Genomic DNA, 12165 nt, shown 5'->3' on the forward strand with positions numbered 1-12165 from the left:
CTTCGATATAAGACTTGTCCTTTTTTGAAATATTCATCAAGCAGTCAGTTAGCTCAATATAATGCCATATGTTCAAAGTGAAAAAGAACTTCTTCCCCAAAGAGCAATGTTAGGACTACTGGGGTTTCAGAAGGCAGAAATATTTGACTCCCTGCCAGTCTCTGAGCTCCCAGAACAGCGCTGGTCCTGGCTTTGAGAACTGAGCTCCACACCAGAGCAGCTCTTTATTTTTGTTAACTTGTTCACAGCTTCCCAACTCTTCAACTCGCACTATTATAAAATTTTAGCCTTCCCATCTTTCTTTGGCTACACCTTTTCCCCCAGCAGAAGGGGCTTATAAATGATATTCACAGTTTTCCTGCACACTTGTAACATTCATTTTGAAGCATTAGCTTGAGTATCAGCACCCAGGAGCACTTACATTTAACAAATGAGCCAAGTTTTTATTTATAATTCATCAAATCTTGGAGACATTTCTGTTTATATTTGCCATGAATTGAATTTAGGAATCCCGAACAGAAACCTTTAAACATATCTAATCTGTAAACCCACGCTTGTGATCCATAAAGCTCCTTTTTAATCCAAAACTTGTATTACCTTCAGCTGATCACCTGACATGTAAGTTCCAGTCACCACAAATACTTGAGGGGCGTGGAATTGACTGCACAGTTCTAAGTCAGGTAAGAGTGTGACTTCTTTTATCCTAAGGATAGAATATAGAATATTAGATATAGATAGAATATAGACTGTAGGTAGGGTGATAGAATATAACTCCTAAGCAGAAGCTCTGGTGTTCTAAAAAGCTCCAAACACTGGTGGACAAAAAAATCAAGGCTGATTTCCCTTGTCAGCTTGGACTACGGCACCTGAGAGCTTAGGTCATAATCAAAGCACAGAACACACAAAATTAGCCCCGGGCACACAGGAGACTCCGTTACTCTAAAGTTTCTCAAATGGCAAGGTGCCAGTAATAGTACCATTGTGGAGCACTCTCGTTTCAGGTGTTTTCCTGGTGTCATACACACATCCATCAAGTCTGGGATTAACCTTCATCCTGCTTAGGAGCAAAGATATCATCTCTTTTCAGCCTTGACTGACAGCCTGTGTTATGTACAGGCCACTGGACTGGACAGCATTGGGCTGTATCTGATCCACACAGAAGAAATCTAAATGCTCAGCAGAGCTGATTGTATCACATTGCTCTAGAGTTACTCATCCTACCCCATAAAGCTTCTGTTTCGAGCTAAAAGCACATTTGTTATTAATTTTTCCAAGATGACTCCTGGTAGAAAACAACCCTTTCTTTCTGTTTAGATTTTTAAATAAAAAACATCAAGCAAAAAATCCAAGACAGGAGATATGAATCTGACAGTTTTAAGTGAAATTGACACCTTCTAATTGAGGCCAAGGTAGAAAAATCTCCTAAGTCCTATAAAATAGCCTCAGCACTACGTTTCTTTAAATGTTTTGTGACATCCCTTATTTGATGACATCCCATAAAACCCATTAAATTAGTACATCAGAAATAAAAATATGGCAAGAACTGTGGATAGGAATCTATTCCAAGTGAAATCCTTGGTGTTTAGATGCTCTTGGCAGTGTCACAAGGATTAAAAGCCCTGTTACATACCCAGAAACCACTACAATCCATGGAGGTAAGGAAATGATACACAAACCACATCTGTGCTTGCCTGGCCCCAAAGCTGCTGCTGCCATCTGGGTTTGACCTGAGGTTTGAGCCCTGAAAAATCCCTTCAGCACCTTGCCTACCTTCCTCAGAACTCTTAGATCCTCTAAGAGTTCTTTTGGTATCCATGAAAATGCATTGACATCTTCCATTTACTGTGGCAAGGAGTTCTTGGAGATGCTGAAAGCATCCTTCCCTTCTCTCCCTCATTACTGTTGACGATCTGTACAGATAAAGCCACACTGGAGATCTGGCAAAAACCTTCCCTTTGAGGCTTAGCAAGGCCCCTCACCTGCATCACTGCTTTGAGGTGCTGCTTATAGTTCTGCCTCTGCTTCACAGAAAATATTCTTTTTTTTTCCTCCCCTGAGGAGAATGTCAAAGGGCTTTGTGATAAACAAGTGTGGGTGGGAGCCTCAGGCTCCTCTCCTTTCTCCCAAGATCCAGCCCAAATCCATACCCACCTCCCATGCAAAATTAAAAACATACTATTAAAATATTTTTGCAGGCTGCATCTGTTTTCAACACCCACAAACCTGCTCCTGCCCTGATACTGCTGCCTACTGATGTGTTTCAGCTTTAGACAGAATCCATTCAAGCAGGCAGTAAGGTTAATGACAGCTTTGATTACTCAGGTTGAGCATGGATGGAGTTAAGGAACTTTCTGTGTGTGATGATGAGGTCTCTCTGTGTGTACTTTCACATCCAGCTTCCATCAATAAACAAGCTCAGCCTGTGGTGTAGAGATACTCATTACTGCAAAGAGAACTGGCACGGGAGCTTTCGTGACTCCTCCAGGACCATGCAGCACCTTCAGCAAAAATTATTGGTTATTACTGATGCTGTTTGATGTCATTGGGAGGGCTGGAGGGTTTCTGTCCTGGGGTAACTCTGACATTAAACAGGCCTGGACTTCTGTATCTGTCCACGATCCAACTAAAACTTTGAAATGACAAATTTTGTTTCTGTAGTTCTACTTCTTAGACATGTTCCACTGAGTCTAAACATATCAGTCAATTTTTCCAGTTGCCCAGGCAGTGGTACAATTATTAGAAAGTTAATTTCAGAATCACCATGCTGAAATTATTTTTAAGAGTTATTGACCTATGCAAATGTACCCTGTCAGCTTGGATTCCTTATGGGTATTGAATATGTAGTATGTATTTTCTAAACCATGTTGACTGAATTTCATAGTCAGCCTGGACCTGGAAAAATGCCAAGAGGTGTTGTTAAAGTTGACAGGACATCAAAGATTGCTATGACTTCTGCTATTTATGTAATTATATGTCAGCCTTTTTGTTTTGGTGCTGCTTCTTTTATTATTTATGTAATAATTAAAATTGATGCTTCCTTAAGTACAGATTGAGAACATCATTAAAAAAAGTACATAAAAGTCCAGTCCACTAGTCCCTCTCACTAACAGTTCCTATGACTGCTGAAAAGAAAAAGTTACAGCAGTCTGGGTAGTTGTAATTAAAAACCTTCTTTGATGTTCTTTGTCAAGAACAGTAACAGAGTTTAAACAGGAGATGAAATGCAGCAGGGGGAAAACAGGATAAAGCTGATGTCATTTTTCTAACAAAACATCCAAGTTTATGTATGCTTCCCACACAAACTCAGGAATGGGAAATGGATTTTCCCCCCCATCCTAGACACTTGAGGCTGGCCTTTCTTCAGCTGGGAGGTTGGACTGGATCTCCCTACCAAGCTAATTATTCCTATTCTAATCCCCTTCTCAGTGCACTCCAGAATGGCTGGAAACTGCAGGATAAGAAAGGATTCCCATGACTAAAGCACCTTTCCCACAGTAAGGAGTTCTTTTGCCCATGACTCTACAATCCGACTCGGTTTGTTCACACCCAGGTTCTTCTGCAGAAACGGGGTGAGAGCAGAAGCCACAGTGGCACATTGTGCCATGGGAATTGTAGCGGGCAATCAACAGGGATCCTGCTTCCAGAGGTCACAAAACAGGGAATGTCAGCCTACAAAACCAGTCACAAGCTGGAAGTACTTGTACCATGACTGAACTGCTGCTTGAACTCCTAGACCAAGTTTCAGCATGAAGATACACTTGCTGAGAAAAATCCTCCTCTGCTCAGGATCAGGCTGTCAGAGAAATGGATGTGGGCAAACAGCAGGGGACTGCCACAGGTAATGTGATTGAGTGGATTTATCCATTTTGTTCATTAAGGGTGTTTTTCCACAATGTTGAAGAATCTCAGCCATGTCAACCCCTTTTTAAAGTCTTCCCTTAAACTCTGAGGTCTTGATATTCACAAGGAACTCCAACACAAATTCAGAAGGATAACTAGAGCTAAAGACAGAGCAAAGCCAGCAAGTAAGAGCAGTTTCACTGTTGCCTAAATTTAAAAAAGAAATACCTCACATAAATACATTTCTTGTCTTTTTGTCCTCCTCACAGCAAGAGAAGGGACAGTTCAGTTTATTCTCTTACTCTGGATTTGCAGAAGGGTAAGTAACTCCAGTGACATCAGTTGAGTTATTTTGGCATGAACCCAGCACAAGCAAAAGCAAAATTTAGTCCCTTGTTTGTTCTTTGTAAGGCGCCTGACCCTTCGAAGCATCAGCCTGTTTGGAAACAATCCCATAGCCTTCAAGGGAGGAAGGCAAAAAGATCTGACTTACATAAAACACAGAAGGATGGCAAGTAAAGCTGGTATTGCTTTACATTTTATTGACTTTAAAAGATGCTGAAACAAAACAAAAAAAAAAATCTGTAAATGGCGTAGAAACAAAATACTCTTGGTGGTTGTATTCTACTGCTGAAAATGTTGCTCCATTACTTTGGGGCAGACTGCCTTTTTTTCTTTTTTTAATGGAAACCACAGTTGTTGCCTGACCTCTTCATGAAGGATTAAGAGTTTTGATAGCTATTTTAAATCGCTGGATTTTATGATAGGTAAGAAAACATCTCTCTCTGAAGTTTCTTGCAGCATGGCTGTTGCAAGAATAGCAATGCAGTCATCCTCAGTGTCATGGAAGTCCAGCGCAAGCTACATTACATATTTTGTAGTCTAAAAGTAGCAGAAAGCTTGTTGGTTTTGAAGTAAGGACTCAAAGAGGGAGAGAGGGACAAATGGACCTCCTTTTGTAAAGATTTCCCACCATGGTGCCAATCATTGCCTCAAATTCCTTTTCCAGCTTATTCTCTTGAGCAGGTTTCTTTCTAAAACAAATAGGGAGAGACAGCAGTGGTACCAGTGATGGATGAAGCATAAATGATCCACAGAGCCTCCCTGTTTCTCCCTGGGGATTGAGCTCACTGAACAAGCTTTATTTGCATTTACAGCCATATTCCATTTGTGGGGCTTGAGAACATCCAAGTTCAGCCACGCACTGTAACACCAGATCTTTTTTTCTTCCTCTTTTCTCAAAGGAAACAGGACTAATTTGGTCACTGTCGTGGTTCTGACTGCCATCACTCATCTAACTGCTTATTTGAGCCTATTGAGTCATTTGGACCCAAACTTCCCAAGTTTGACAGTGTATGTAAGCTGTCTCTGGAATCCAGACAGTGTCTCACATGTGGATCTCCTGTGGGAACTGAAACTGCAGAAATCAGTGACCTCAGTTTAAAGAATAGTACCAGTTTCCTTCATCACCTCAAATGTTCTATGCATTTCTTCGCAGAGATATTTTTTACTGATATTTTGGCTAAAAAATACTTCCTACAGAAACAGTAGAAACTCACTACTAGCAGAATCTTGTCTTTAAAATATTAAATTTAAAAATTGATCTTTCAAAACAGTGCAAGAAATACTTAGATTCAGGTAAACAGCACACTTGAACATCGCAGAGACACAGGAGAAAATAGAGTTTTCTAATTTCATTTACCTCACCACTGTAAATTCTCCTCCTCAGACACTGACAAAGCTTTGTAGCTGCTGCTGCTCCATGGTTCAGAGATGCACAGAGCAGCCCTGGTACAGCACAGCATCTGCCACATACCTGCAACCCTGGAAAATGCACCAACCTCCGGGGTCAGACAGCATCAACAAGCTTTCTGCAGAGATTTCCCCATACTGTGACAGTGACATCTCTGTTGGGGACATCAAGGAAAGAAGTCCTTATAGAGCACTACCCAATAAACACCAAAGTGCAGTTCAGCACTAATGAACTGGTTCTTGTCTCACTAAAGGGTTTTGAGCTACAATCACAAAAAAAAAGTCAAGCAAATTTCTTCAAGGGAAGCTCACTAATGCTGTTATATTTCACTGACTCAAAGTCCCCAGCACTCTGCAGCACCATGGCTCTGCATTACAGTGCATCTGCTATAATTTAATCAGAAAATGCAAAAGAAGCCAGAAGATAATGGTCCATTTTAGTAGCTGCTCAAATGTCTTGATCAACTGGCATTTTTTAACAAGTTCCTAAGCACAGCTCTCGACTGCATTTATTGGGATCTTCTCAGTTTTCAGCTGGCAGTATCTCCTAGCCTTGCAGTCACTGTCAAAAAGCTCACATCCTGATAAGGCATTCTTCCCTTATCCCATATCATCAATACCATTCAAGCCCCTGAAACTGCCATGTATTAGTGGTTTAGCATATGGTGATAAATTGAAGGCAACAAAACCAACAAGTCATTGTGTTTCTTCCTTTACAGTTATTTATGTGAAGTACTTGTAGACCCTTACAACAGTAAGCTCTACACAAACATGCTTTTCAATTATTGGAATTGAAGTATTTTTGAGACAGAAGTCTTAACTGCTTGCTTTGTTACACTTTTCAAAATCTGAGCATATCACAAGATAATCTCCCTCAAGGAGGCAAAGCTGAAAGTGAGCAGATGAAACAACCTATGTAAGATTGTTTCATATAACTGTGCAAGAAGAAGACCAGATACTTTATGAGATCAGCTGTTTCCTTCAGATTTTCACCTCTCCATGGTGCAGTTAAGATCAGACTAGATCACTTTTCAGTCCTGAAAAGTCATATGTGCACACATACTATTATGAAGGCAGAGACAGGCAACAGAAACACAGCTATATTAAAATATTAAAACTATCTATAAACATCCAAAGAAACTGTAAATAAGTGATCAAACACAGGATACGTGCAGAGGTCACACCTCAGCCAGATCAGACTGGGCCAGCTCAGGGCTCACACAACAGCCAAACTGATGATTTTAAGGAAACATGCACACTCGCTTCTAAAAAAACCTGGTCTTGCCACAAATCTTTAGTTATGAATAAATAAAGAAGTTACTGAGAGTTTTAACCAGCATTTGTACTGCCCCACAAGGATTTCTACAAAACCCATTATCTGAGAATAGTAGCAACACGTAAAACCTGTATTTTAAGGAAGGATGATTGTTCTCAGAAATAACTTGGCTAGGGGCTTAACCAGATCATTTCCTGTGGTAGCAATTGGTGAAATCTTGCTAAAATGTTCCAGTGTTCCAAAAGTCTAACCAGAATGGAGTAAGAACTATTGACAATGCATCTAAGACTTGATGATGTCACATCCAGGCCACTACTCCTCACAGCATTAAAGACCACGTAGCCTCACACAACCTTGCTCTAATAAGGCTGTAAATCATTGCACCTCTCAACCTTCTCTCTGCTTGGCTACATTTCTGTAGGGATTGTTTGTTTCCTATCCTCCCCCCCCACTCCCCAACAACCAAATGAAATATTTACTGTTGGAGGCATCAGAATAATGAATTAATATATTTGGGTAATTTCCAGAAACTGGAATACTCACACAATGCTGCAGCAGAATCCATGTCAGAATTAGGTGTGACTAACCAAGCTGAAAGCTCAAAGCAGGTTGTAGATCCCCTAACAAGTCTCCCCGAGCTGATGCTGTCTCTGTACAAAAAGGATCATTAAAATGAGGTTCCTACAAAGTTGATATATAGGCAAGCAATAAAGAATGGCATAGAGCGAATTAAATATGCTTCTAAACAACACCAACAGCTTTCTCCACACAATCCCCACACCCCCTGCCAGAAGGAGACAGAGACAAAAGACAACAAAAGCTTCAGGAAAGATTCTGATCTAAATTATTCCTGTATGCATAGCTTATAAGTTAATAGATCTATTTTTAGACCTTTGAAAAGAGAAAAAAACAGATGGAAGACTTAAACATTTCTACAAAATGCTAGCAGTAAATGGCTTTATTTTTCTTAATTGTGTTTACATGATCTATAATTTTTTATCACTCTCCAATCCTCAGAGATTTTAAGTATAGGGTTGAGTAGCTTCTCATTATAATTGTTTTGGATAATGTTTCACACACTGATACTTCACAGCATAAGAGTTGTGCTTTCTGACTTCCAAGGCTGTACATGAGAAATGGGCAAAATGCCATTGTTTTGTGTGCTCAAGTCCATTATTGTACAGGAAGATTAGAATATGCCACTGAAAAGACAATGTGCATCTCCAATACATAGCTAAATAAAACTAGAGGAAACCCCACACTAAATGCCCACTTTCCAAATATTGCTCTTTGCTCATCTCTTCTTGAAATCCAAGTCTTATTCACCAACTGGAGGAAAGATTGTTTTTCTTCACAGAACATAAGCCCATGTAAGAAAGTTTTAATGCTTTAAACTTTTGTGCTGTGGTAATCCTAAAAATAAATAGTACATTTTGTAACAGCTTGTAGTCTTATGACAGAAGATGGAACTCACCAGGAGATTCAAAGTAGAGTCATTTGAAATACTTTTCTTTTGTTCCAAACCAACACTGTTTCTTTTGAGGCAATTCTTTGGGTTGTGATGCTGAGGGTCATCCCTGCCAGCACCTTGGGTTGGGTTGGAATCTTCCAACATTCACGGGGGATCAAACTGGTGCTGGTGACTTTACCCTGCTTCACACACACAAGGCCTTGAATTCGAGTCTTCTCTTTTCCCCTTGGCTGACAGAGGAAAACATCTCCTCATTCCAAGTAACCTTAGGGCAAGAGAGTAAAATTTATCCTTCCTACACAATGTGTGCTGTTAATGATTATCTAGAGATGTACAATTGTTATTACACCATAGATTGAAAGACCATGACAACTAATAGCACCTGAGAAAGCAGTTGCCTTTAAGGTTGGTATTGTATCTAGTTCTTCAAGTCAGATGTGTTTTTTTTAAATTTTTTACCATTACCAAACAGGCCTCAATGCTTTCCCCCATGGATCTGTGATCCTCTCCTTCCCAGCTCAGCAGTAACCACTAACAGACCCTAATTTAAGTGATGCTCTGGCATCTGCACTGGATCAGAAAGCAGAGCTACAGATTTTCTGGCATTTTCTGGACATGGATGACTCCTCTGATTCAATTTCACTTCCATTAAGTCCTGCCTACTTCCCCATACTCATCTGCAGCTGAAATTGGAGAAGGAGCTTTCTACAATCTTTGAAGAACTGCATAACAATGCATTACCAATGCTTTATTCTCAGGCAGTTTATTTCACCAGTAACTTCACCAATACCTACTAAATGCACCTTACACCTCACTGAACCTCTTTGGGCCTTGAACATTCCCTCTGTGTCCATCTGCCTTCTGTAAAACAATGAGCAGAGAGTGAAGCTGACACAAACAACCAATTGCCTCGAGACAAGGCAGCAGCCTGGGTTGGCCTGTAATTTGTATTCTTGCACTGTTACTGCAGGATGATTGCATAGCTATTTGCCGTGCCATAAAAAGGTACAAAAGACCAAGCCCTGCCCTTCTTGGTCAGTGCTGAGCCTGTAATTTGTGGTGGAAACAATCCTGGGCTAGCAGGAGGGGTGTGATGGGCCATGTTTAGGTGTTCCACGTGTGCCAATAACAGGAGCGGATGGAAACGTCACCGTGCAGGGGACAAGAAGGAGAAGGGCTGCTGGCACAGCCTGGCCCTGGCAAATCTTCCAGCTCATTAATCCTGAGCTCTCAGCTCTGCTCTAAAGGCTTGTTTTCTCCAGTTATTCTGCAGTTAAACACAGCCTTGCTGTGCCCTGCACCAGGGACTGTTCAATGTCACGGAGCCTGAGCTACTCCAAGGAAAGGAAACTGCTAAGGCATTTAATTCAGCATCAGCACGGCTCCTAGAAATACTTACAGAGAGCTGACAGCTGAGTACAAAGACTTTTCTTAAAGAACAGGTTTCATAACTAAGTCAAGATGCTTTCCAAAGTAATAGAAAAACTAATGAAGCAATAGAAATAAGTAATGAGGAGCAATTTAAATGTACCTAGAGATGATTCTTGTTTCAAATAAATTAATGACCTTCCAATCACACATCCTTTTATTCATCCATGATTATAACTTTTTCTTTCTTTGTTATTTTATTTCTTCAAACCTTGACAAAGTAGTTGAAGGTGTTGGCAGCTGAAAGTAAATATAATTGCATGAAATTGCGCATCAAGCCATCAAATATATGGGACAAATAGATATAAGTTAATGCAGTTAAACAAAAGGTAAAAGCTGTCCAGAATTCCTTTATTTTTAGTATTTTCATCTTTCTTTATTGTGTGCTTCCCTAAACAAATAAAATAGCATAGTAAGGTGTGTGACTCTACAAAGAAAATACAATAACACAAAATACACAGCTATGCTAACTGAGGAAATGAATCGAGCAGAAAGGCAATTTAGGAGGGAAGTTAAAAGGCACTCAAAAAATATCTGCTGGAAAAAAACAGACTGTCAAGAGGCAGAAAAGAGTTTCATAAACATCATTCTGTGTCTGTGCAGAGATCACTGAAGTAGATTTTAGTCAGAAAATCAGGTTACAAGCTTTTTCCCAGCTCTCTAATTAAACACAACTCTAACATGACCAAAAAATATTCAGAACTGAGGAGAGAGTGTTTACTTTCTAATAAGTTCATGTTTCCTGTTATGTTATAATCAAGGCATTGTCAGCAGTAACACAGGGCAGAATCCAGAAAACTGAATTGGATTTTCCATTCCCATAATCTTCACGAAAAATGGCTGATAGTCACTGAGAGTCACAAGCCCTGTATTTTTTCTACGTTATTTCTTATTACCATCATTAAGTACATAAAAGTCTGTTAAGGGGGGGAAAAAATTGCTGTGGGAGGGTGTTCGTACCACAAAGTACAAGCAATCAGTTTGTTTCAGGGCAGGAAAGGACAGGAGAGAGAGTGGATGAGAATGGCAAAGCTTATTCCATTGAAACACAGAACAAAATGAAGGGTCCACAGTGATCCCTTAAGAGTTTAGACTACGGTTTGTAAAGTACCAGTATTAATTCACGTATGCTTATGACCTAAATCAGAAGCTAAACTCTCCTGAAGTACTGGAGACCAAACACAATACCCCAAGAGGGGCTGACAGAGTTCCAAATGTTTGAGACTGGCTGCTCTGCTATGCAGGTGTTTAACTGTACTGAAGTTTGTTGCCTTCTTTTCAAAGAAGCACTTTGAACACAGCATTCACAATGTTCTCTTTTCTCCTTTTCAAAGTAAACTTTGCCTCCCCAGGCAGTTCATCTTTCAGGCTTTGTAGCCCTTAATTGCATTTTAAGCAGATATTTGCTCTGTGATGCTCTCTGTGGTGAAACAACACACATCACGACATGTTCTCAGTATGTATAAAGAAATGCTGTGCTAATGTAACCCACTGATTAGTGCCTCCACAAACAGCAAGGGGCTGTTCTCTAACGTTAAGGGAAAAGACAGGAAGAGAACTGTATGACTGAACAACAGAGATCTTGCAGAAAGACATTAAGCCTCTTCACAGTGCTCTTGAAATAGAAAATTCAGTCACAAAGACAAGACATGGCTTTTAGATACTCTGAAAACAAAAGGTATCTTTTGCTTGTGCACCTAGAGCTATTTGCTGTTCTACCTCCCTATCAGCTTCTCATCAAAGACTGCCTACACAAATGCTTTGATAACAATAGGATCACAGAGATAAGAGTATTCATCATTCCAGCTCAACAGGAAACCAAAGTATGATATTAAGCAGAAACTGCAGCCCAAGTTCTGCACTCAGAGCGTCTGGCTCAACACTACAACAGTTTCAGGTACTCCTAGTTCACACCTTTGGAGGAGTACAAGTCAATCCATGTTCTCAAATTGGAACTTTTACTAATAACTTTTATTTTATGGATCTGTATTGTCAGGCCAGCAAGGACAAGTCAGCTGGGAGACACAACCAGTAGAAAATATCTGTGTATGAAAAACAGCACAGTGAAGTAAATTGTGCCATACAAGAATTGAGTTAATCTGAAATCCCAAAACAACTTCATTTTCTATAGAAGGATCTTGGAACGATTGGTTTGCAGAGAATAAGGAGTTAAGCCTTTATTAGTATTTCCAAAGTGGTCTTGGCAAGGGCCCTCCAGAAGAAAGGTTAATCTGGCTCCTGTCAATTAGCTCTTACTCCATCATAATAAACCACCTTCCACAACAAAAACTGTCCCTTCCTGACAACACAATACAGCTACAATTTATCCAGCAATACAAGAAATTAATTGGTATTCACTACAAGCAGTTGAGCTTTTCTCAGAATCCACTCTGCTGGG

At 40.1% G+C, this 12165-nt stretch overlaps 1 long non-coding RNA gene across 1 annotated transcript; it reads right to left on the reverse strand.

The window, feature by feature from the left end:
• Window positions 1-599: 599 nt before the first annotated feature.
• On the reverse strand, window positions 600-9958 carry LOC119706225. Its single transcript, XR_005258449.1, has 5 exons — window positions 9871-9958; window positions 8343-8604; window positions 7412-7518; window positions 5657-5747; window positions 600-703 (listed from the first exon to the last, which is right to left on the reverse strand). It is a non-coding gene; the product is annotated as an uncharacterized LOC119706225 (long non-coding RNA).
• Between the last annotated feature and the right edge of the window lie 2207 nt (window positions 9959-12165).

This window comes from Motacilla alba, chromosome 12 (genome assembly GCF_015832195.1).
Source record: "Motacilla alba alba isolate MOTALB_02 chromosome 12, Motacilla_alba_V1.0_pri, whole genome shotgun sequence".
Taxonomy (NCBI): domain Eukaryota; kingdom Metazoa; phylum Chordata; class Aves; order Passeriformes; family Motacillidae; genus Motacilla; species Motacilla alba.